The sequence below is a fragment of the Herpailurus yagouaroundi genome, unplaced genomic scaffold, assembly GCF_014898765.1.
Source record: "Herpailurus yagouaroundi ecotype Mexico unplaced genomic scaffold, PumYag 199, whole genome shotgun sequence".
Taxonomy (NCBI): domain Eukaryota; kingdom Metazoa; phylum Chordata; class Mammalia; order Carnivora; family Felidae; genus Herpailurus; species Herpailurus yagouaroundi.
The window spans coordinates 13,868,153-13,889,051 of NW_024412430.1; the positions used below are offsets into that span (position 1 = coordinate 13,868,153).

At 42.6% G+C, this 20,899-nt stretch overlaps 2 long non-coding RNA genes across 2 annotated transcripts; both read left to right on the plus strand.

The window, feature by feature from the left end:
* Positions 1–351: 351 nt before the first annotated feature.
* Positions 352–15,350, plus strand: LOC121013569 (uncharacterized). The gene is made up of 3 exons (XR_005782778.1): positions 352–484; positions 2,417–2,621; positions 15,297–15,350. It is a non-coding gene; the product is annotated as an uncharacterized LOC121013569 (long non-coding RNA).
* A 403-nt stretch (positions 15,351–15,753) lies between these two features.
* On the plus strand, positions 15,754–19,504 carry LOC121013571 (uncharacterized). Its single transcript, XR_005782779.1, has 2 exons — positions 15,754–15,867; positions 19,271–19,504. It is a non-coding gene; the product is annotated as an uncharacterized LOC121013571 (long non-coding RNA).
* Positions 19,505–20,899: the final 1,395 nt, after the last annotated feature.

Here is a 20,899-nt window from a genome sequence, read left to right on the forward strand (position 1 = left end):
TCTCACACTTCATATTCTCTGCAGTCACATTTCCAAATGGCCCATTGCCAATTTTGGTTTGGAAAAAAAGAAAATTAGGAATTAGCAATTAACCCTGGGCATTTGAAGAAAGAACGTTTATAATAATAAAAGACTCCAGATAACCCTTCCATAGAATAGTAACACATAAATGTGTGCGTTCACTTCTCCGGAAATGAATGATGCTAAGAATGTCATGGCTGGATATGTGCTCACATATTCTGCCATATTCTTGGCACATTGTATTTGATTCTTGACTGTAAGATTGGAGCGAGCCCCTGCTAATGATGGCTGAAGAAAACATTTCAGAATGTCTTTATTTTACAGGCAAGCCACTGTGATTGAGAAGAAAAACTTCTAACCAAGAAATGGGTGAACTGAATTGGAGTTTGAAATCTGCTACTTCTGAACTCTGTATCTGAAGTGACTTCTAGAGATCTACGAGCATCCGTATCATCTGCAAATGGTAATAATAATATCCCTTCATACATCACCTGATTGTTGTGCAAATCAAGGGAGAAAAGTAGGCAGAAAAACCTTTGCAAATCAATGTAGAAAAAGAAGTTCTTTTACTCTGATGTTTCAGATTATACTGCAACTAATTGTTAGGTATTTAAAGAATATTTTCAGGTTTCACTTTGGAGGATTCAAGCATGAATTTACTTAGAATATGTATATTAGCAATATATCGCCAGTACCATGGACTCTTAAACAACTTGAGTTTGAACTCTGGGGGCACCACTGATACACAGATTTTCTTTTGATAAATACAGTACCATAAACGTATTTTCTCTTCCTTATGATTTTCTTAATAACATTCTCTTTTATCTACCTTGCTTTATTGTAAGAATACAGTATATAATATATATAACACAAAAAATGTGTATTAATTGGTGGTGTATGTTATCATTAAGGCTTCCAGAAAATAGCAGGCTATTAGTAATTAACTTTTTTGGGGGCAGAGGTCAGAAAGTTACACATGGATTATTTTTTAAATGTTTATTTATTTTGAGAAAGAGAGAAAGAGGAGGGTGAACAGGTAGGTAGAGAGAGATGGAGAGAGAGAAATCCCACGCAGGGTCCATGCTGTCACCACAGAGCCCGATGTGGGGCTCGATCTCACCACCTGTGAAATCATGACCTGAGCCAAAATCAAGAGTCAGTCGTTTAACCGACTGAGTCATCCAGGTGCCCCTTCACGTGGATTTTTGACTGACGGTGTCAGTGCCCCTGACCTCTACCTTTGTCTGAGTGTCAACTGTATATGTTAAGCAAAATATTCTTTGCCTCCACTTTCTTCTCCCAACATCGCCACGGTTGGCAAATTGATAATGAATAGGATGAAAGTCATTGGCAAGCTGTGCATTGTATGGTCAACAGTACTGGTGGCCTCCCCAAGAGCCATCTACCCATTCTCCCTTCCCTGTTAACAGAGTCCAGGTTTTATTCATATATCCATATAGAGATCCACATTGTTAGCCCCCATTTTGAGGATAAATACTGAGTTTCAAAGCCAATCGTGGTAACCTCCTTCCTTTTGCCAGTAGCTGATTAAGGGATGGACATGTAGCCCAATTAGGTTGGTTGAATGCATGATAATGGACACTTACTGAACACTTACTATATGCCAGGCACTTTTCCCAGTACTTTATGTATATTAATACTAATCCTTACACCACCCTTATGAGGTAGGTTGTATGACTAAGTTTTGCAGCTGAGGAAATTCAGAGCTAGAGACACTAAAAATACTTGTCCTGGGAAGTGTGTGGAGTAGAGCTAGATTACAGACCCAGGGTGTGCAGCTTGTTATCCACACTCATTGCCACTATGCAGTAGTAAGGTGGGAGTCTTCTGAGGGCTTTTGGACAAGGTCTCCTCACTAACAAAAAAGAATCAAACAGGATATGGCCTCTTTCTTCTGCTGGGTGTCTGATGATCGTGTGTGATGCCTGGAATAATGGCAGCCATCTTGTGACAATGAGGGGCACTAAAGCTGATACACTGAGGATAGTGTAGTGAAAAGATTGAGAAACCCTGGGTCTTTGACATTGTGTTGAAACACTAACTTCACAAACTATGAAACTTACCTACTTCAGCCCTTCTTATCAGATGAAATACTGTATTTTCATCTTCGTTTGAACAATTTTGGAGTCACCTGATACTCGCAGCTGAACACATCCCAGCTGAACTAACACAGACATGCTGTTAAGTATGGTATGTCCAACCAAAGTAATTGGCTTCTTTCTGAAGTAGCAATTTACTATCACTAGAAATATGTTAAGGATGCTAAAGGGGGATTATAATTTCAGGAGAGTACATTAGACAAAATGATCCAAGATGCCTTCTAGTTCTAGGTTGCTGATTTCACTGAAATGATGGTTTTCTCTCTATCCAACAGGATCATTACGATGGAAGGTGTTAAAATACAACTGAACAGTCTTCTGGAGAAAAAACAAATATTTGGAAGATAAAGGAAGAAAAGATAAATGAGCGGAAATGTAGGCAGGTCCTGTGGTTCAGTCAAGGAACTGAAACCAAAAATAACTCGGAGAGCCAGGATAAGCCAAACTGAATTTGGGGACTTGAATCCTCAGTCCCACCAGGTAAGCAAAACTCTTAGCCTCAACATCCATTTGGGGACTTGATTCCTCAGTCCCATCAAGTAAGCAAAACTCTTAGCCTCGACATCAACTACCTGCGTACTTCTCTTTTCCCTTTACTTCCAGTTTCTAGGAGATCACAAGGCCTCCTTCCTAATTTCTCTCAAAATCAGTTACTTGGCTTCTCTCAAAATCAGCAGGGACTCCTCAAGCAGTGGCTACTCACTTCTCCACTTGCAAATCTTACAGCATGTTCAGTGCTTGACCGGTCCAATCTCTTCTTGGTGTTTAGCCTCAACTTGCAGCTCTTGCTTCACCTTGCGTTGTCCCTCTCTGAGTAACCACCCTGTCTCCCACTGGTGCACGCCCCGTTCTATTTCACCAGCCCAGAGCTCTCTCCCAACCTCTAGACCCCTGTTGACAGCTCCATCCTGGATGGCTTCTCTACACTCTGGGAAACCAGCAGTCATCTTGGCTCCCCTGTCTCTCTCTGCCTCTACCTCCCTTGCATCTCTTGTTGGTTCAAACCCTAAAACATGTTTTCCATCTGTCCCTGATCCATTTCCATTGTCCAACGCCAGATCTTCATCTCTCTTCTGGGCTCCCAAGTGGCCCACCCTCAAATTCCACGCTGGCCACCAGCGTGGTAAGTCCGAAAACAAGTCAGTTGATGCTTTTTCACTTTTTTACCTGGGATGATTCCTCATTGGTTTGAATGGTGATTGCCTTCAGAATAACATCCATTTTAGTTTGGCTGTTTCTCCAACTGGCCCCATCCTACCTGCCAGCCTCAGCTCCAGCTATGCCCTCCACGCACTCTGTGGTTTTCCTATGTGAAATTGCTTCCTTTTCTATGTCTGTGCTGTGAATGGGTGCTGGTTCTTTGACTGAATTGTTCCCATCTACCATTGCATGGCCTGGCAAACTCATCCTATCTCAAGGCACAGTTCAGATTGTGTCTTTTCCCTTTATCTTGCCCACCACCAGGCAGACTTTTAGCTCCCCATCTGTTTCTATAAACATGCCTCCATTCAAGCATGCATTGGGAAAGCAGGAGCTGTCTGGATAAGGCAATGTATCACCACCCCCAGCTCCACAGAAATGCCCAAGTCCTGAGGATCTAACCACAGCTGAGCTAATGTGTCCCTTTCTGGACATGTTTTGGTTTGAGACCAGAGAGAACTAGCACTGAATCTCTCTGACATTCAGTCAGGGAGGAAAACTATTATCCTACACAAGAACAAACTCAGCCTTAACCTCAGACTTCTGTAAAGGGGAGAATCAATGGAGCAACTGTCTAAAGATTTTTATAGGAAGAAATTGTAACCAATAATTTTAACCTAAACCGTTTTCAGAAATCTCAGAAATCTAAGGACTCAAAATAAAGTGCCACCCACATGTTTGTCTTGAACAATTCAAGAGAGGGAGCAAAGCTAGAAGAACTTGAGACTTGAAAGGTTGAGTGATTAGGGACTAATGGTAATCTGGGATTATTATTTTTAATCAAAAATAAACACAAATATCAAATTCGTTTTGATAGAGAAGATAAATAAAAGAATGATTCAATAATAATTGATCTGGGTATAAAATCACAGAAGACAAAACAAAGGTGTTCCCATTAAACATTATGATTAAGCCTTTTTTGAAGTTCTGGCCAATGCAGTAAGTAAGGTAGGACAATAAATGGAGTAAAAATGAGAAAATTATTATCATGATCCTGAGATGATATTATTTACGTGAAAAACTCAAAAGAATCATTTGATAATAACAAGTTTCAGTGAACTTATTTTATGTGAAAAGAATGTGCATGTGATATATTCAAACTTCAGGAGCTCTTTCTATGTATCAGCAGTAATTAATTAGAAAATATAATGGGGAAATCAACTATAGTAGTTATGATGCTTTGGGGTACAAGTTGATGAAGAGAGAGATTTTTTTCTTAGGTATTATATGTATTTTTTGCTTACTCTTGTTAATGATATTTTAGTAACTCTTACTTGGGGAAGAATGCTCTTTAGTTAAGAACTGCCCCAAGGAAAAAAATATTCCCAGAAGACTTTAAAAATTTTTCAGGAGCACAATGACTGTAATAAATGGACAAACAGCGACAAGAAGACAACATTAAAGAAATGTCATCGACACTCCCCAAAATCCTTAAACTTAATGAAATCCAATCAATCTCAATATATTTTTTCTTGAAACTTAACAATCGGAGGCTCACGTGAAATCAAAACAACAAAGACAAATAAAAATCTGAGAGATTACAGTAATGAGAGGGGCTTTGCATTAAGATGTCAGAGTGTTACAAATCCACAATAATCTAAATAATCTGGCACTGACGTTATTTTCTAACCCTGATTTTTGTTTTCTCTTCTTCTTTGCCTACTGTAATCCTTACCAACTCAAAATCCTCCTTTTCTATGAAACTTCTTTGGACCACCCAATCTGGAAGTCTTTTCCCACAAGATGCCCTTTTCTTTGGCCATTGATCCGTACTCTTGGCTACCTAGCAAAAATTTTACATGCCTTTTCTTCCCCGCAGAAGATGCTTACACATCTTTAATATGTTTATACCTACAAGATAAAAACAGTTGATTTCAGTATCATCATTGACAGACGGCAATGTGAGATATAATAACATCATGATGCCAAGGCTTCAAAGTTAGCTCTGAGGGACCATGAGTAGCAGCACCTGGGTGCTTAGAAATGCAGAATTGCAGGCTTCATCCCAGGTACACAAAATCAGAAGCTGCATTTTAACATGATCCTCAGGTGATTTGTGTGCACATTAAATTTTGAGAAGCACTGCCCTCAAGAATTTCATGGAATAAAAATATTTCATAGCACTCCTGAAGCAATCAGACATAGTCAGATATCTTCCTGTGCAGCAAACGAATAGAATTATTCAAATCTTGTTTCCCTGATAGGTAAAAATTTAGCGATACCAAAAGAACACTAAAGAAATGTGGGTTCAGGGCATGGGATAAATCGAATGATAAAAGCAGACTGAGGGGGTGCGTACATGGGGAATGTAAAGGCAGTGGTTTGTGATTTGGAAGTGATTTGGTACCTGATTACTTCCACTGGGCTTTCTAATTTCTTCCTTCTAACCCTCGTCTCCCTACGATGACATTATTCTTTATCGTTGCTCTACACTTTAACATGGGCTGCCGTAATCTCACCTCCAACTCACTATCTTCTAATAAAAACAGTCCTCACTCATGAGTCCCTCCCCACCACAAGCCATAGCCCCCAGAGCATCCACTAGAATGTAAGTTCCCTAGCAGCACAGAATGGGGCTGTCTGGCTTACTTGCTGTATCTGCAGGGAACAGAATAGCATCAAGTACCTAGTAGGCATTCAACAATTGAATAGTCAACAGATGAAGCAAACAATTTGACAACCTTTATTATACCAGGTCCCGCCAGGGAATAATATCTGGATTGATTTGCATTCAGTCCCCACATCTCCTTGGAACAGTGCCTATTTTACCCTGTAAATTCCTTTAAGTCTGTTTTCATTGCATCACTACCAACACCGCCTCGTACCTGTGCTGCCATAGTAAAATCTGGGATACTCTCCTTTCTCTGGTTCCCTGAGTGAGCTCCAACTAACTTTCTATAGTCCGCTCTCATCCAAAGTATTACATCCAAACCCTTTACCCTGACTCTGAATTCTTTAGAGTCCAAACCTAAGCTTCCTTTCTAGCCTTGTGTCATGCCTTCCCAAAGGGAATCTTCCTTTCTAGCCAAGGTGATCTACTCATGTCTCTTTACTATGCTTCCTCTGCTGGAATTTATTTGCCCAAAGTAAAATTGTTTTTCCCTATCATATTTGCCTATCAAAACCTACCCATTCCTTGAGACTTGGCTCATCCACTTTCTCATGGAAACATGGTAGCCAAGCACTCTAATCTGGCGGAATTCATCACGGATTCATTCCAGGAATACCCAATAGTTTCTCCTCTGAATTCTCCTTTCAGTCATGATCTATAATGCCCATCACTTACTGTGCATGCTCCTTTGAACATATATCCTTCTACATATGTGTTGTACATATAGGTAAACAAAGAGTTCAAGACAGGTGGCCTGAGATTGAAACATCTGCCACATAATAATGGAGTAACATTAAGCAATTTTCTTCCCTTCTCTGGGTCCCAGTGTCTTTATCTGTAAAAAAGTACCTACCTTAGAGGAGGATTATAGTTAAAATAAATCACATAATTTGAAAAGCTCTTAGCAAGGTTCTGGAACATACAGAGTACCCAAAAATATCGGTATTCCTTCCCCAGAACATCTCACTTACTGTTGGTGCTACTTTATATTCTTATGTATTTAGGTACATCAAAATAGCTATTTATTCATTGATGGATTGATAATATTAGTGCTGGCTACCAATACAGACTTTCCACTGAAGAATTTTAGGAACAAAATTTCCTATTCCTTTTGGATCAGAGAGTAGACATCCCTCTCTAAAGGAATGGTATTTGGGGGAATATATGAAAAAGAAAGAGACAAACAGACAGATACTATGATTAGAATCCCATCTTAGATTATTTACTCTATCTTTGATAACATATCTTGTAAGGGAGTCTGTCTTTGTGATTAAAACTATGTTGAGAAATGGAATATGTCCGAAAGAAATTTCTACTGTTGTAGCTTTGAACAAGCAGCTTACCCTTTCTAAGCCTGTCTCCCCATTTAACAATGAGATTAGACCAGATGACCCCTATTATCCCTTGGATTGCTATTAGAATATAGTTACTTTGCTGTGGCAATACCAAGATTGCATTATCTCTTCCATCTTTCGTGTGTGTAGCAGCCCTTAAGAAAAATCCTTCATAGAAGTAACAAGTCATTCCAAGATTTATTTCGGATTATAGAAGAACAATTGTTAGGCAATTGTTAAGATACTATGCTAGGTTGTCATTCAGTCGTTATGAAACCCTCACTCTGAAAAAGTATGATGGTCTAATATTTAACACTAAATGATAACAATGCTTAGTCTTACTTTGGAAGAAGACAGATTATTATATACAGGTTGGGTTTACTCAAAATCAACTACCAGCTTATTGGCCCAAATAGTCATGGTCCATGGCTTGCCTATTTTCTACTTGATTTTACTAAGTACTACACATGCTCTTCTGAGTTGAATTATGTTTAAATATGGCAAAGTTCAAGTAGGATACTATCACTTTTTATTCAGTAATACAAAAAATATTATTTGCTATTGGTCTCATGCATGCCCTGACTTGACAGGTGATGTGTTTAAAACTCTCTCTCTCTCATTCTCTCTCTCTCTCTCTCTCTCTCTCTCACACACACATACACACACACACACACACACACACTTCCAGCAAATCAACATCCATGCTCTGGGTGACATGGGATGGGAGGGCATGTCTGTACTTGTTTGTGACATAGATTTGTTGATATTTTAGGGAGGGGAGTACTACATTGATATTTATTTCCGATTAGCCTTATTTTAGGGTTCTTTTTCAGAGTCTGTGGAAGGTCATCTTAAGGCCATACTGTGACTTTACTGAATGTGACTACCCATTCAGCAGCCTATGAGGTAGGAGTCGCCAGGCTGAGGTCTCCAGGCTGAGTCCCCAAGCTTCAGTAGGTAACTACTGAATAGGTAGCATGTGTTGCATGGGCCTTCAGAGAGTCTGCGGCCCCAAGTTCAGTAGCACTGGATTCGGGAGCTGGACATCCCATTTACCCAGAAACCTTGGTCACTGTCTTTCCAACAAAGGCTGGATCTTCCTTCCCCATCTCATCTGTCTCTTTGGAGAAGAAAAGCATGGGGACGACTTTCCATGGAAGCTCTCAGAGATACGCTGTCCTTACTCAGACTGCCTGAGCCAGCATTCCCCCACATTAGACCCACTGGTGACTCCCTTATTGTTGCACAAGGTGACAGTGTTCCTATGACACAGAAACACAGTAGGGCACTTGTGCCACAGAGCTATGGGAGAGGCTGGTGGTCTGCCCTGAGATTGCTATCCACCAAAACCGAGGCTTTCAGCAAACTGCTTGGCGCCTGTACACAGGGATCCAAGTGTCGATCGTTCAGCGATGGGCAGACCTCCTGTGGCTTCACCAAATTTCAGAACAGCACTTGGGCTGGTATTCCTGGGGGACAAGATGTGACATCAGTTGGGTTTTCAGCCCCAAACTGCCATCAGAAGGATCTCCCAAGTATCTTACATCCCTGCAAAGGTGTGAGGTTATCTTTTATACACTGTTCCATCTAAGAGTCAAGCCTGGTGCCAACCAAATGGGTTCTGTTGCAAGGAACTTGAGGATATTCTTGTCCTCGATCTGCAGGATGAAAAGGCTCTGGCCATTCTGAAGGTTTTCTTTTAAGTTGATTCAGGAATAAAGGATCACACCATATGATGATTCTGGGCAGCACAGAAAGGCTTCAATTTGTTCTTATTGACTTGACTTGTGCTCCCAGCAGGTTTGAGGGAAACCTGAGGCTATTAACTAAGGAAAGGGACAAGCCAAATCAATGTGACTTGGAACGTGTACCCTCGGCCTCAGTGATAGAAACTGTTTGGTTATGGAGACTCGAAGCACGCCCACATTCATGGGACCCTTGCTTACCAGGGTGTATCTTAGAACCATCCAGGATCATTTTTGAATAGATCAAAATACTATCTCTGCCCCTAGAAAGTCCTGGATCAGAATCCAGGAAGTGGGGAGTGCTATCCTCCTTTGATGTCATGGTCAGATCATCATTTTACCTGGGGAAACCGTGACTTGGCAAACCCCTCCTTCCTTCCATACCATGCTCTGGGCACTGGGGCCATTGATGAGCAATGAATGGGTGGGGGCGGGGGAGGGGGTGCTTCAGTGATATCACAGATGTCGGTCCATACCAGGTCAGCTTTCCCTCTCCCTCATCACCCCCTTCCTTTGGCCAAAGTTTGTATGCTGGACCTGTAGGACATGAAGTCATATGTGACCCTTCCTTGGGCTGGATGCTGTCGTCTGGCCAGATAAACCAACAGGCTAGGAGATCCAGCTGGGGCTGGCTGTACTTTGCCCACGTCTGTTACAACATATGGTACACTCACTTGAAGTGACTGACAGAGCTATTTAATTTTACAGTTTGTCTGATGCCCCCACCCAAATACCACGCATACCGTCACGTGCTGATGCAAAACGGCATTTGTGAGCAGTCTCAACTTGGTTTCAATCACGGATTTCACGAAAGGAACACTTTAAAATTGGATTTGAACTCCACAGCTCCCAGGATAGGGCAGAGCTGGATGGAAACATCTGGAGATGTACCCGGGAACAGGGCCCACCATGTTCCTCGGGAGGAAATCGAGGCGGCAAGATTGACGCCCAAGGACTCATCCAGCCAGTTGACACAAGCCTAGAGCTTTCCGCCTGACTTCCAACCAATACTCTTTCCAGCCCGGGCTGTCATCACACGTGACGTTTTGCTTCATGTACAAAATAAGGCCCCTCAGAACCTTTCCCGGCACTGGACCTTTGGACCTCAAAATGGTTTAATGCACACTTTTGAGAAGGGAGAGCCACAAGGCCTCTAAGTGGTTTTGATCAAGTTTGCCAATATTTACACCGTTGGATAATCTGCATGAACTTCATAAATAATGTAAATTCCTACAAAGCGAGTTAACCGTGAGCTACGGTGGTCTTTCGAAAAATCCATGTTACACAATCATCCTGACAAAGTTAACAACTCGATGGAATACCGAAGGTAACCACTGATTGCACTCGCTGCCATTGACCATTTTAAGTGTGACTATTTTTAAAATACTGTATGCCTCATTACGCTGGGCTCTGAAAATGAGAAATTTGCTTTAACTGCATTGTTTTGAATTGCTGAGAGAAGAATCTATCAACCACAAGGTGCCCTGCTGCTGAACTCAGCCAAAAAGCTGTTAATAACCCCAGCAGATGTTTCAGCTTTTTAGGCCAATAGACTCCCTCTCTCCCTGCCCTCCCCTTTCTAGAATCTGATGCCAATATGACTGAACTCCAGTTTCTGTGGTTGCTGCCTCCGTGGCCGCCTCCACCAGAGTCAGTGATACTAGAGCTGCTGAGGAATTGATTCTTTAAACAGCCAGTCGCAACACAGCCCCAGCCCTTTAAGGTCAGAGCATTATTGCTTTCACCGTTAGAAGTTTAAATCTTCAGGGGGGAAAGGAAGATAAGGGCACCGAATCCGTAGTCCTGTTCTGTCGTCTGCCTTCATTGCCAGTCATTTCATTCCACTTGTTGTGGTTTGTCCCCACGCTCAGAGTCCATTTCTCAGACTGATCAGGGCATTGGGCTTGCCGGGTAGAGGTCATTAATACTCGAGTCCCCACCAGTCGCTGAGGGATGTTGGGTTAGCAGCTTTACAAAGGGGGCCTCTGTGCGATGTGCAGTTTGGGATGGTTGTTTGCCTAATACCGCAAGGCTCAGAATGCCCTGACCTTAGCAGTTCTGCAATATTAGAAGTGTGTATTATAAATACAGCTACATCCCTGTGAGATGGGTACATTATGAGGGCATATGGGGCCACGGCAATCCCAGATGGGGATTTGTCAACTTCTCTGGACAAACCTTACGTCTTAACTTGAAATTAAATCTACATTCCAAGGCTTTCCAAATGAGAAGACATTTTTTAAAAAGGGGAGGGGAAGATGCTCCCCCTGCTCCCACTCGCCTGCCCGCCTCCCCATACTCACTTATTTCGGAAAGAGCGCTTTAAGGCACCCCAGTGACAGCAGGGTGACCAAGAAAACACAGGTGCACCACGTTTATGGAACATCACGTTGGCTAGGAACACATCCGAACTGCGCATCGATACATATCACCATGCAGAGAATTGCCATTTCAAAGGGGGAAAAATTGAAAAGCAGAATTAAGTTCATAAATACTTGGTTTCCTTATTTTGATGCAACACAAAGGCAGAATATCCAGGACCCTGTGGACCCCTATTGTCAGCTTCAGCATTCGCCAACCACAGTAATTCAACCCCAAAATCCCCGCTCTACACCATGCAGGCTATAAAAAGTAAGTACCTTTTCCCTCATGCCACCGCCACCATATTGTTTGCAGACTCTCAACACTGTATTTCTCTGTTATCAGGAAAAGCTCAGGAATGCGGTGCGAGTCTTTTTTCTTCTTTTTAACTGGATAAAGTAATAGATTCCATTGTAACTCTTCAGTACACATGCGGAGCCACTCATTAATGCTAATGGAATCTGCATGTAGGTATTGAAGGGAAAATACAGTTGCCTGCATCTGTGTAGTCTTTATTTTCGTATCAGACCAAGCACAACACTGTACGCTCTAGAGTTCAATGGCACCTCCATCTTCTAATTCTGAAATTTAAGTAACTCGGATTAAAAATGATCCCAGTCATTATGAAATTGGGTGTTCCCACTAGCAAATGGGATGGACGCTTCTGCTTAGATTACTATGATTCCAAGAGGCCAGTACCAGATGATGAGTCTTTAGTAAAATAAACAGCCAATGTTGTAATAATAAAACAGGCTAAAAAAACCACAGAAACTCCCTACTGAATCAGGACAGACTATATCCTCATTATTAAAAAATTCCATATTAAATTACCCATATGCATCTCCAGAGGAGTGAAAACACAAGATGAGGAGAAGAGAATTGAAAATAATCATTGTTTAGTTGAGATTCCAGACCTGCCGGCCGTGAATATTGGTACTAGGCATTAATAAACTATGTGGAGGTGTCTGGGGCCCATGGAAATCCAGACCATGCACTTCATTAGGTCCTGAACTTCACCTGGAATCTTCTGCTGCAGGTGATGATATCCAAGCTGTTTTGTTCTTGATTATTTTCAGTCCAAGTAAAATGGACAATAAAGAGAAGATGCTTCTATAGATTTCCATGATGGATGTTCACGACCAAAATAACTTCACCATCTGATGTATTTCATAGTCTTAAGTTAAAACAGACCCGGTATAATATGCTTGTACATCTGGCTCAGGTGGTTTCTTTGCCATATGTTTGTGAAATAATCCAAGGAGATGTTACAATTGTACCGTTCCCCTTGGGACCTGAACAAAATGTGCCCACAAAGAGTTACCTAATTATTCATTCCTGCCAACAACATCCTCGCCTAATAATAAGGGGGTGCTTAAAAATGAGACAATAGTGCTTTCAATCTTGAGAGATGTCAGTGCCACTTATTGTTTCGAAAACTGAAAGTCTTTTGCATTTTTTTAAATAAGAAAAAGATCCTTGGCCTTTAAAGCAGGACTCTGCAGGTGGTATATTTGGTATTCCTGTGGGGGCAAATGTTGCCATACTGATCAAGGCCAATGCTCCCCTGGAACTCAGCGGACCAGTAGCCATTGTGGGACTTAGTGACCCCAAAGGTGATAGTATCTACAGAGTGGCTGTTCCGGTAATAGAACACATTAACGGAGAACTTTATAATTGGCAAATTGCTTTCATCTATGTCACCACATTGACTTCTCAAAACAACCTTGCAAAGCAGGGGGAAAAGGCCCACCTTATTTAGCCTTGCCAACGGTGCTGATTCTTTATAGCGCTAATTAGCCACAAATGTGAGCATCTTTTTTAAATGAAAAAATTAAAAAATTTTTTAGTCTTGATCCCTAAGCCCCAGTTGCCACAATGCAGCTCTCGCTTTGAATCTGACAATCTGCTTTTTTCCCCTGTTCCCGAACTTGCCTCCTTTTGTCCCATGACTGACTCTCTCAATGCTCTGTTGATTCAAAATACATAATTTGATTTTGTTTCAAGGGTTAGAAAGGACACAAAACACAGTGGGGAAAGTAACTTAATGATTAAAATACAGGCCTACCACGAAAATACAGATTTGAATGAGGCTCCAGGCCAGGTCAAAGGTCAAATGGATAAATCATGCTCTTGGCCTAGCTTTCTCCACCACTAAATCAATTTGAAAGAATGTGGCAAAGATGAAGATACCAGCCAATAAATCTCTAGGCATGCGTTAATTGTGTATTTATGGAGATGCCAAATGCTAGGAGAGTTGTGTTTCCATAAGGATTAGGCTGACAGACCCTAAAGGGCCAGATTAGTATAGGCATTGTTTTTCCCCAGAATCCAAATCTCAGGGTCAAACAGGACACAAAGAATGAGAAAAGGAGGCTAGGAGATTTGCCTCGGGTTACCCAGTTCATAAATGGGTCTGTCCATTTGTGTCCAAGATGCTCATTTAAAACACCTGGGAACTACCAAGGAACTACCTTCTTTCTACTTTGCTAGTTAACCTTAACAGTTTTGGATCACTCAATAGCCAATATTTTCTGGATATATATTCCCCATGAGAGGAAAAGTGAGTTATTACGAAGAAGTAATTGAATACTGGTCTCTTGTTCGGGTAAGAGATTCCCCAGGCAAGATTTTTTTCCCACTCATGGCAATTACAGACTTTCTGAAAATTCCTTCACTCTCTTAATGCTTACTGAGGGCCTACCAGTATATTACATGCTGTGGATACAAAGTTGAGAAAGAAAGGTCCTACTCTCAGGGCATTTAAACAAGCAGAGACTCAGACCTGCAAACAAGTCAATCTGATAAGATTTACAAAATCAGATGATCCACAAAGTTGACTGGGACATTAGGATAACACATTTCAATCCGTCCTGGAAAACTTCTCAGAGGAAAGAGAAGTATGAATAGGTCTTTTCCAGGCAGACAAAAGATTTCCAACTGTATGGTATGAGTCAGAGATGCCAATGATCGATTGTAAATTGAGGCAGAAACGTAATCAAGTTTTTGTATTTGAACTCTGGGGCTACTATGAAAGTGTGGGGGGGGGGGGGCGGGGAAAGGGTTGATGGAAATGGAAGTTCCTGGAGAGAAATGTCAAGGATTATATTGCAGTGGTTAAGGGAGTCAGTGCACCTGCTCAAGTAACATGGTAGCCCCCTTAGACATGACAGATAAGCGAGAGTAGAATACATAGGGATGCGTTGCCTGGAATGTGAGAGAGGGGTCCAAGGATCCCAGAATGGTGGCTTGGGAAACTGAGGGAAGGGTCTAACATTCACTCATATGAAGAATCTAGGAGGGAGAGAGGCTTTTGTGTAGTAAATAGGTATGGGCCCCAAAGCAGAGATGTTCTATTCTGAACATCCTGAGTTTGCAGTGCCTGTGGGATACCCAGGTGGAACTTATTTAGAAAACAGTTGGAGATATGGGCTCAGGATAGAGATTTAGATGTAAAACCTTGGGACCCAAGATTTTCCCCAAAAGTGAATGGGAAAGAAAACCCTGGCGTTTAAGGAGAGGGGAGAGAAATAGAACCCAGTCAAGGCACCAGAGAGGAGTAACCAGTGCAGAGGTAAACGAGGAGAGAGAGACATGGGGGTGGAGGGGGGAGGGGGGGGATATTGTGAAAGGCAAACCAGAATTGCAAGCCTGGGAGAATAGTCAGCAGGCAGGACAAGTCATATAAGATGAGAATTTTAAATGCGTCAGGAAGTGAGCAGGGCAACTTCAGTGCACTGACGTGCTTAGAGCCAGGTTAGAATGGTTCCAGCAGTGAATGTGTAATGTGGAGTCAGAGTGAGGAAATCCAGCTTGCGCTTTGTGAAAGAAGGGCTGTCAAAAAAAGAAACTTAGGGGTGCTAAAAAAAAATTAGCTATTTAAATAGGTTTTGTTTGTTTTTTAAAGGAGAGGGATGAACATATTTGTACACCGAGGGGAACAGCCAATGGAGCATCGGAGGTCAGAAAAGGACCTTGCTGATAAAGCACGTTTTCTAAGGAGGCAAGGTGGAATCATACCCCATAGCACCAGTGGACAGAGTTGCCTTTGACGGGAAAACTGTCTTTGGCTAGCAACGGGGACAGGGAAAGGATGGGTGCAGAGGTGGATGGGCTTGTGGCTGAATGGAAAATGAAGCACGCCATTTTTGATGGCGGCCAGTCCCTGACTTAGAAACGAGGTCATCCCCAAGAGAAGATTGAAAGCTTTGAAGAGTGGTAAAGGTTTGGAATAGCAGCTGAGGGAAATGGGAGAAGCACATGTAATAGGACTGCTGAGTAACACTGAAGGCAAAACTGAGATTAGTTTCACTCCAGATTTATGGTCTCCATTCTCTATGGTTGTGATTTTTCTTTTTCCTCCCGCAGAGCAGTGCTCAAGGAATGTTTACAGCTAAGGAGGCTCCATGGAGGATTGCTTGAAGGACATGAAGTCCATCTGTCTCCCTAGATAGTTTAGATTATATCTCAAGGTCAAGGTAAGCCATCCAAACTAAATACTTGAACCATATTGTTTTAGCTCCTTTTACTTTTGCTCACGTTTAGTGAATTGCATGCTGGCATCGGGCCCCAGCTTGCATTGTGGGACCAACAAGAAACAATCATCGGCCTGTCAGCCTTCATTGTTAGCATCATGGAGGACGTTGAGAAAGCCACTAGCCTTCCAACCAGCATGCCCACTCGTGAGGACACAAAGAGCCATTTCCCTTACGCCCAATGCCAGAAAACAATAGGTTTTTCATTAGCAACAACAATATGTGTATCTGGGGGTATAGCGAGGGATGGTCAAGAGCAGAGTCTTGAAACCACAAAGCTTGGGTTCAAATCCAGCATCCCTCATCTAGCAGCTCGTTGACCTTGACCCTCTTAATTTCTCTGGGCCTCAGTTTCCTTGTTTGTAAAATAACAAAAATAATCCTACCTCCTTCATAAGGCTGCAGTAAAAATTAAAAGACACAATCAGTGTAGACGTGTTTAGCACCGTTGTCTGGCAAATCATAAGTCCACCACACATGTTTGCCATTATTGTTGTTGTTACAATTATTATTTTACAGCCGCTCTTCTTTGGTTTTGTGTTTATGTTTTGCTTTCGTCCTCACAGTGGCATGAATTTGCATGTATTAATTCACCTCTGGTTTCCAGTTAATATTCTTTCTTTCTTTTGTTCTTCACCTATAGCCCACTTATTTGTTATCTGCTATCCACCTGGCATCATTTTGCAATGAGGCAGAACACAAAAAAGTAAACTGAAAGAGGCCTTAAGCCAATCAATAGTTATGAGGATAAGTCTGTCTATTTTTGCTCTTGATTTGAGAAGAGTTTCAAAGATGGTAAAGAGGGCTTGGAACTTTCCTATCCCATGTTTGTGTCTTGAAATGCACGTTTCCTTGAAGTCTGTTTTACCTGATATTTACTTTTCTTACGATCATTCTTGATTGGCCCCTGCAGGGACTTAGACCTAACTCAATATTTGCTCAGACACTTCTCCTTGTGAATAAACAGCATGCTAATTTAATTGGGGAGAGGGTTGGATTATTGTAGTTTGAGAAAAAGCTATAGTTTCATGGTGGGATCAGGGCCAGACTCGCTAGTCGGAGGGCCTGCCTTTGGCTGTGGCTCTGGCATTCGCAGCTCTCTGTCGTCGAACCTCCCTTGCTTCAGTTCTGTGGCGGAGTAGGGTTAACAATAGTGATCTCACAGTGTGGTTGCAAGAAATAAAGAAGGCGCTCAGCAGAAATGAGTTGAATTCTGCATGTAGCGCAAGAGACAGCGTTCCAGTTGCCATTCAAACTTGCACTTGAAAAATTGGACCAAGTAATTCAAACTTCCTTTAAACATATTTATTTAGTTAGTTATTTTTATTTAATGTTTGTTTATTTTTGAGGGAGAGAGAGTGCGAGCAGGGAAGGGGCAGAGAGAGAGAGGGAGACACCAGAATCTAAAGCAGGCTCCAGGCTTTGAGCTGTCAGCGCAAAGCCCTATGTGGGGCTCGAACTCATGGACTATGAGATCATGACCTGAACCGAAGTTGGACGCTGAAACTACTGAGCTACCCAGGCACCCCTTCTTTTCAACATATTTAAAGGCAACCCAAACATACTTATCTTACTCAACTTAATTATTTGAACTTTGAAATTTACATACTAGCCATTTAAGAATATTTAGTCAAGAGGTGCCTGCGTGGCTCAGTCAGTTAAGCATCCGATTCTTGGTTTCAACTCAGGTCATGATCTCACGGTTTTGTCAGTTTGAGTCCCCTGTCAGGCTCCACATGGAGCTTGTTTGGGTCTCTCTCTCCCCCCCCCCTCTCTCTGGGCCCCTCCCTGATTCGTGCTGTCCGTCTCTCTCAAAATAAATACATAAACTTTAAAAAAGGAAAAAAAAAAAAAAAAGAGTATTTAGGGGAGCCTGGGTGGCTCAGTCCATTAAACGTCCGACTTCGGCTCAGGTCACCATCTCGCGGTTTGTGGGTTCGAGCCCTGCGTCCACCTCTGTGGTGACAGCTCGGAGCCTGGAGCCTGTTTGTGATTCTGAGTCTCCCTCTCTCTCTGCCCCTCCCCCACTCATGATCTGTCTCTCAAAAATAAACAAACATTAAAAAAAAATTTTTTTTAAAGAGTATTTAGTCAAAAGTCAAAACAAAAAGCTTTAATTCCCTTTTAAGAATAGTCAAGGACTTTCATCTTTGTGTCAGAATATCACTGTGACCTGTAATGTCATCAGAGAAACATGAAAACTCTCCCAGATTGTATTCTTTGCCTCCTCCTAAATAAATAATCTGAAAAACCCCTTGATACACAAATCACATCTGCTTTATCTCCTGGCAGGTAACAGCTCTTGGTTTTTGTCTTGTTTCTCTCGCTGTTACTGTTGGTGTTTTCTTGCTGTATGGACCAATAAGTCCATGCGGATGAAAGGCAGCTTTGGTTTTGTTTCAAATCAAAGCGTGTGGGTGTGGGATGGTTTATCCCACATGTTGATATCAGAAGGAGAGCGGAAAGGGTTGGGAGCGATGCCTGAAGGAAATCAGAGGTCTTCCTTCTCCGTCCGCACCCTCCCACCCCCTGGCTGAACTTGGAGACCCGGAGGGCAGGGCGTGTTGCTGATGGGCCACTCCCACCCACCGCCGAACACCCCGAGAAATCAGTGTCGGGCAGCACAAAAAGAGCCCGACTACAATGGTTGGTCTTCAAAGGGGCTCATTTATTATATCGCTCAGTGCCCCACAGAGTTGCTCGAAGCTCGTAACTGCCACTGATTTCAAAGAGAGCTCTGAACTTGCATACGCTTCACAAGGCACGGCGCGGGATGAGAAATAGTCTGAGTGGCTTGAAGCCATGTTCAGACATTTTTTAATGTTCGTAAATGTCTTTGGCACCATCAGTTTCACATAGAAACCCACTTACCTCCTGCCGCAAAGTGTGAAATAAAGCCATTTTCAAGCCTGGGTAGGGGATGGTCTGGAAATTGGGCTAAATCTTAAAACTGCATGAAGACTGAAAATAGGATTCACAAGCTGGGGCTCAGCTCTCACTAAATCACTTCTAAAGTCAGGTCACCGCGACCCCCTGCTCTGCCAGATAATGTCAGCGCCGTCTTTAAAGGGTTAAGACGGTAAAATGTGGTCACCTTAGTGGCTCCCAAACTGAGGGCCCCCAGCTCCAAGGCATCCCCAAATAAGTGGTCCATTGGAAGGAAACACTATTTCAACTGGGGTTTGATGGGGACTCTAACTGGCACAGCCCTGGGGAGCCTCGGGTTAGAGATTAACATTTCCTACCACCCCCCTGTCTCAAGAGATGCTGTGGGTCCCCGCTTGATCTAGGAGGTTTGTGGGAGTCAGTAAGATCCATCAAAGGCATTCTTCTTTACCACTTGCAGAAAGATCAGACATACGCCCCGATTCTGTTTCTGTGGCTCTCCAGTCCCCACCACAAGGAGAGAGAGAGAGAGTTTCCTTGGGGACTCAGAAGTGACTTCTATACTCCGGGAGGCTCTTGGGTAAGTAACTGCAGAGCCCTCTGAATGGCTTTATGAGTGCCTTGCTTTTAGAAGATTGCAGGAAAAAAGTGTCCAATCCATAGTCACTGTTCAATAAACATTTACTAAATCTTGGGCAATGTGTTGTATTAGCCACCGTCCTTAGTAAGAAACAACAAGTTATTTATTGGGAGAAAAGGAATTAAATAACGAGACATTCGTTGTGGTTTTCAGAAATCCAGAAACTCCCTCCACAAATCTGAAGCCATACAGCCTCTTCAAGAAAGTATTTTGCTAAGCATTTATCTACTACAAATCCTCACTATTTCTTTATTCCCTTAACCAACGCTTGCTGAGCTCCCGATACAAGCCCGTGTTAATTCCACTTGCTGGGGTTCAGCAGCCAACAAAGCAGCCCAAAGTTTCACCCCCAGTGAGCTTGTGTCTTAGTGGTGAAGACACATGATAACAAAGTAAGTACGAAAGCTCTCGAGAATCTGAGATGGTGGGAGAGAAGCAGGAGAGAGCAGGTGGAGAGGGGGTACAGTTTGAGAGGAGATGGAATTGTGAGGTCCTTTGAGTAAAGAACTTTTGGGGAGCCTTCCTTTTAAGTGCTTGCCTTTTTTATCTTTCTGTTCGTTCAAATGTTGGTAGAAAGGAACTCAGAATTACCTGTGACATCTTTTTAAAACTTAAGAAGTGGGGTGCCTGGGTGGCTCAGTCAGTTAAGCGTCTGGCTTTGGCTCAGGTCATGATCTCTCAGAGTTCGTGAGTTCGAGCCCCGCAGCGGGCTCTGTGCTGACAGCTGGGAGCCCAGAACCTGCTTCGGATTCTGTGTCTCCTTCTCTCTCTGCCCCTCCTCTGCTCATGCTCTGAAAAATCTCTCTCTCTCTCAAAAATAGATAAACGTTAAAAAAAAACTTCTTTACGAAAAGAAGTGAAGACATCATGCCCAAAGGATGAGAAGGCAAATCAGCCCTGCTCCCAGGTCCTGGCCACGGTTTGGCTGTGCTGTGATGCAACCACGAAGCACGTCCCACGGAAACAGGCCTACCACCTGGTCTCGTGCTCTGCGCACAGTGAGGGCTCAGTAAATGCTGCTCACCTACACATAAGATCCATAGTCTTAGATCAGCTCTAAAAGTAATGTTTGTTTGTTTTTTGACAAAAAGACTGTCTCCATGTTTGTGTGGGTAGATACAGCCATAGAGACAGATGAGGCATCACAAGTGGTTCCTGGGAAGTTATCAAACCATATTTATTCACGGTGGCATCCCTAAATTTCCCCATCGTCAATATAAATACCTCTGACAAATCTATCTTCACTTACCGCTGCCCTTAAATATTTGAGGCAAAATGCTGGCAGGCTGTTTCCCTCCTGTCTGGCCCATCTCCTTATCTCTGAGATGCGACAGCCACCGCTACCCCTAAAACACGACATATTTCTATCCTTTCTCCCTTCCTTCCCCCTTCCTTTGATCCCTCCTTTTCTTTCTTCGGTGTCTGCGCTGTGCCAGGCATGTTGAACTC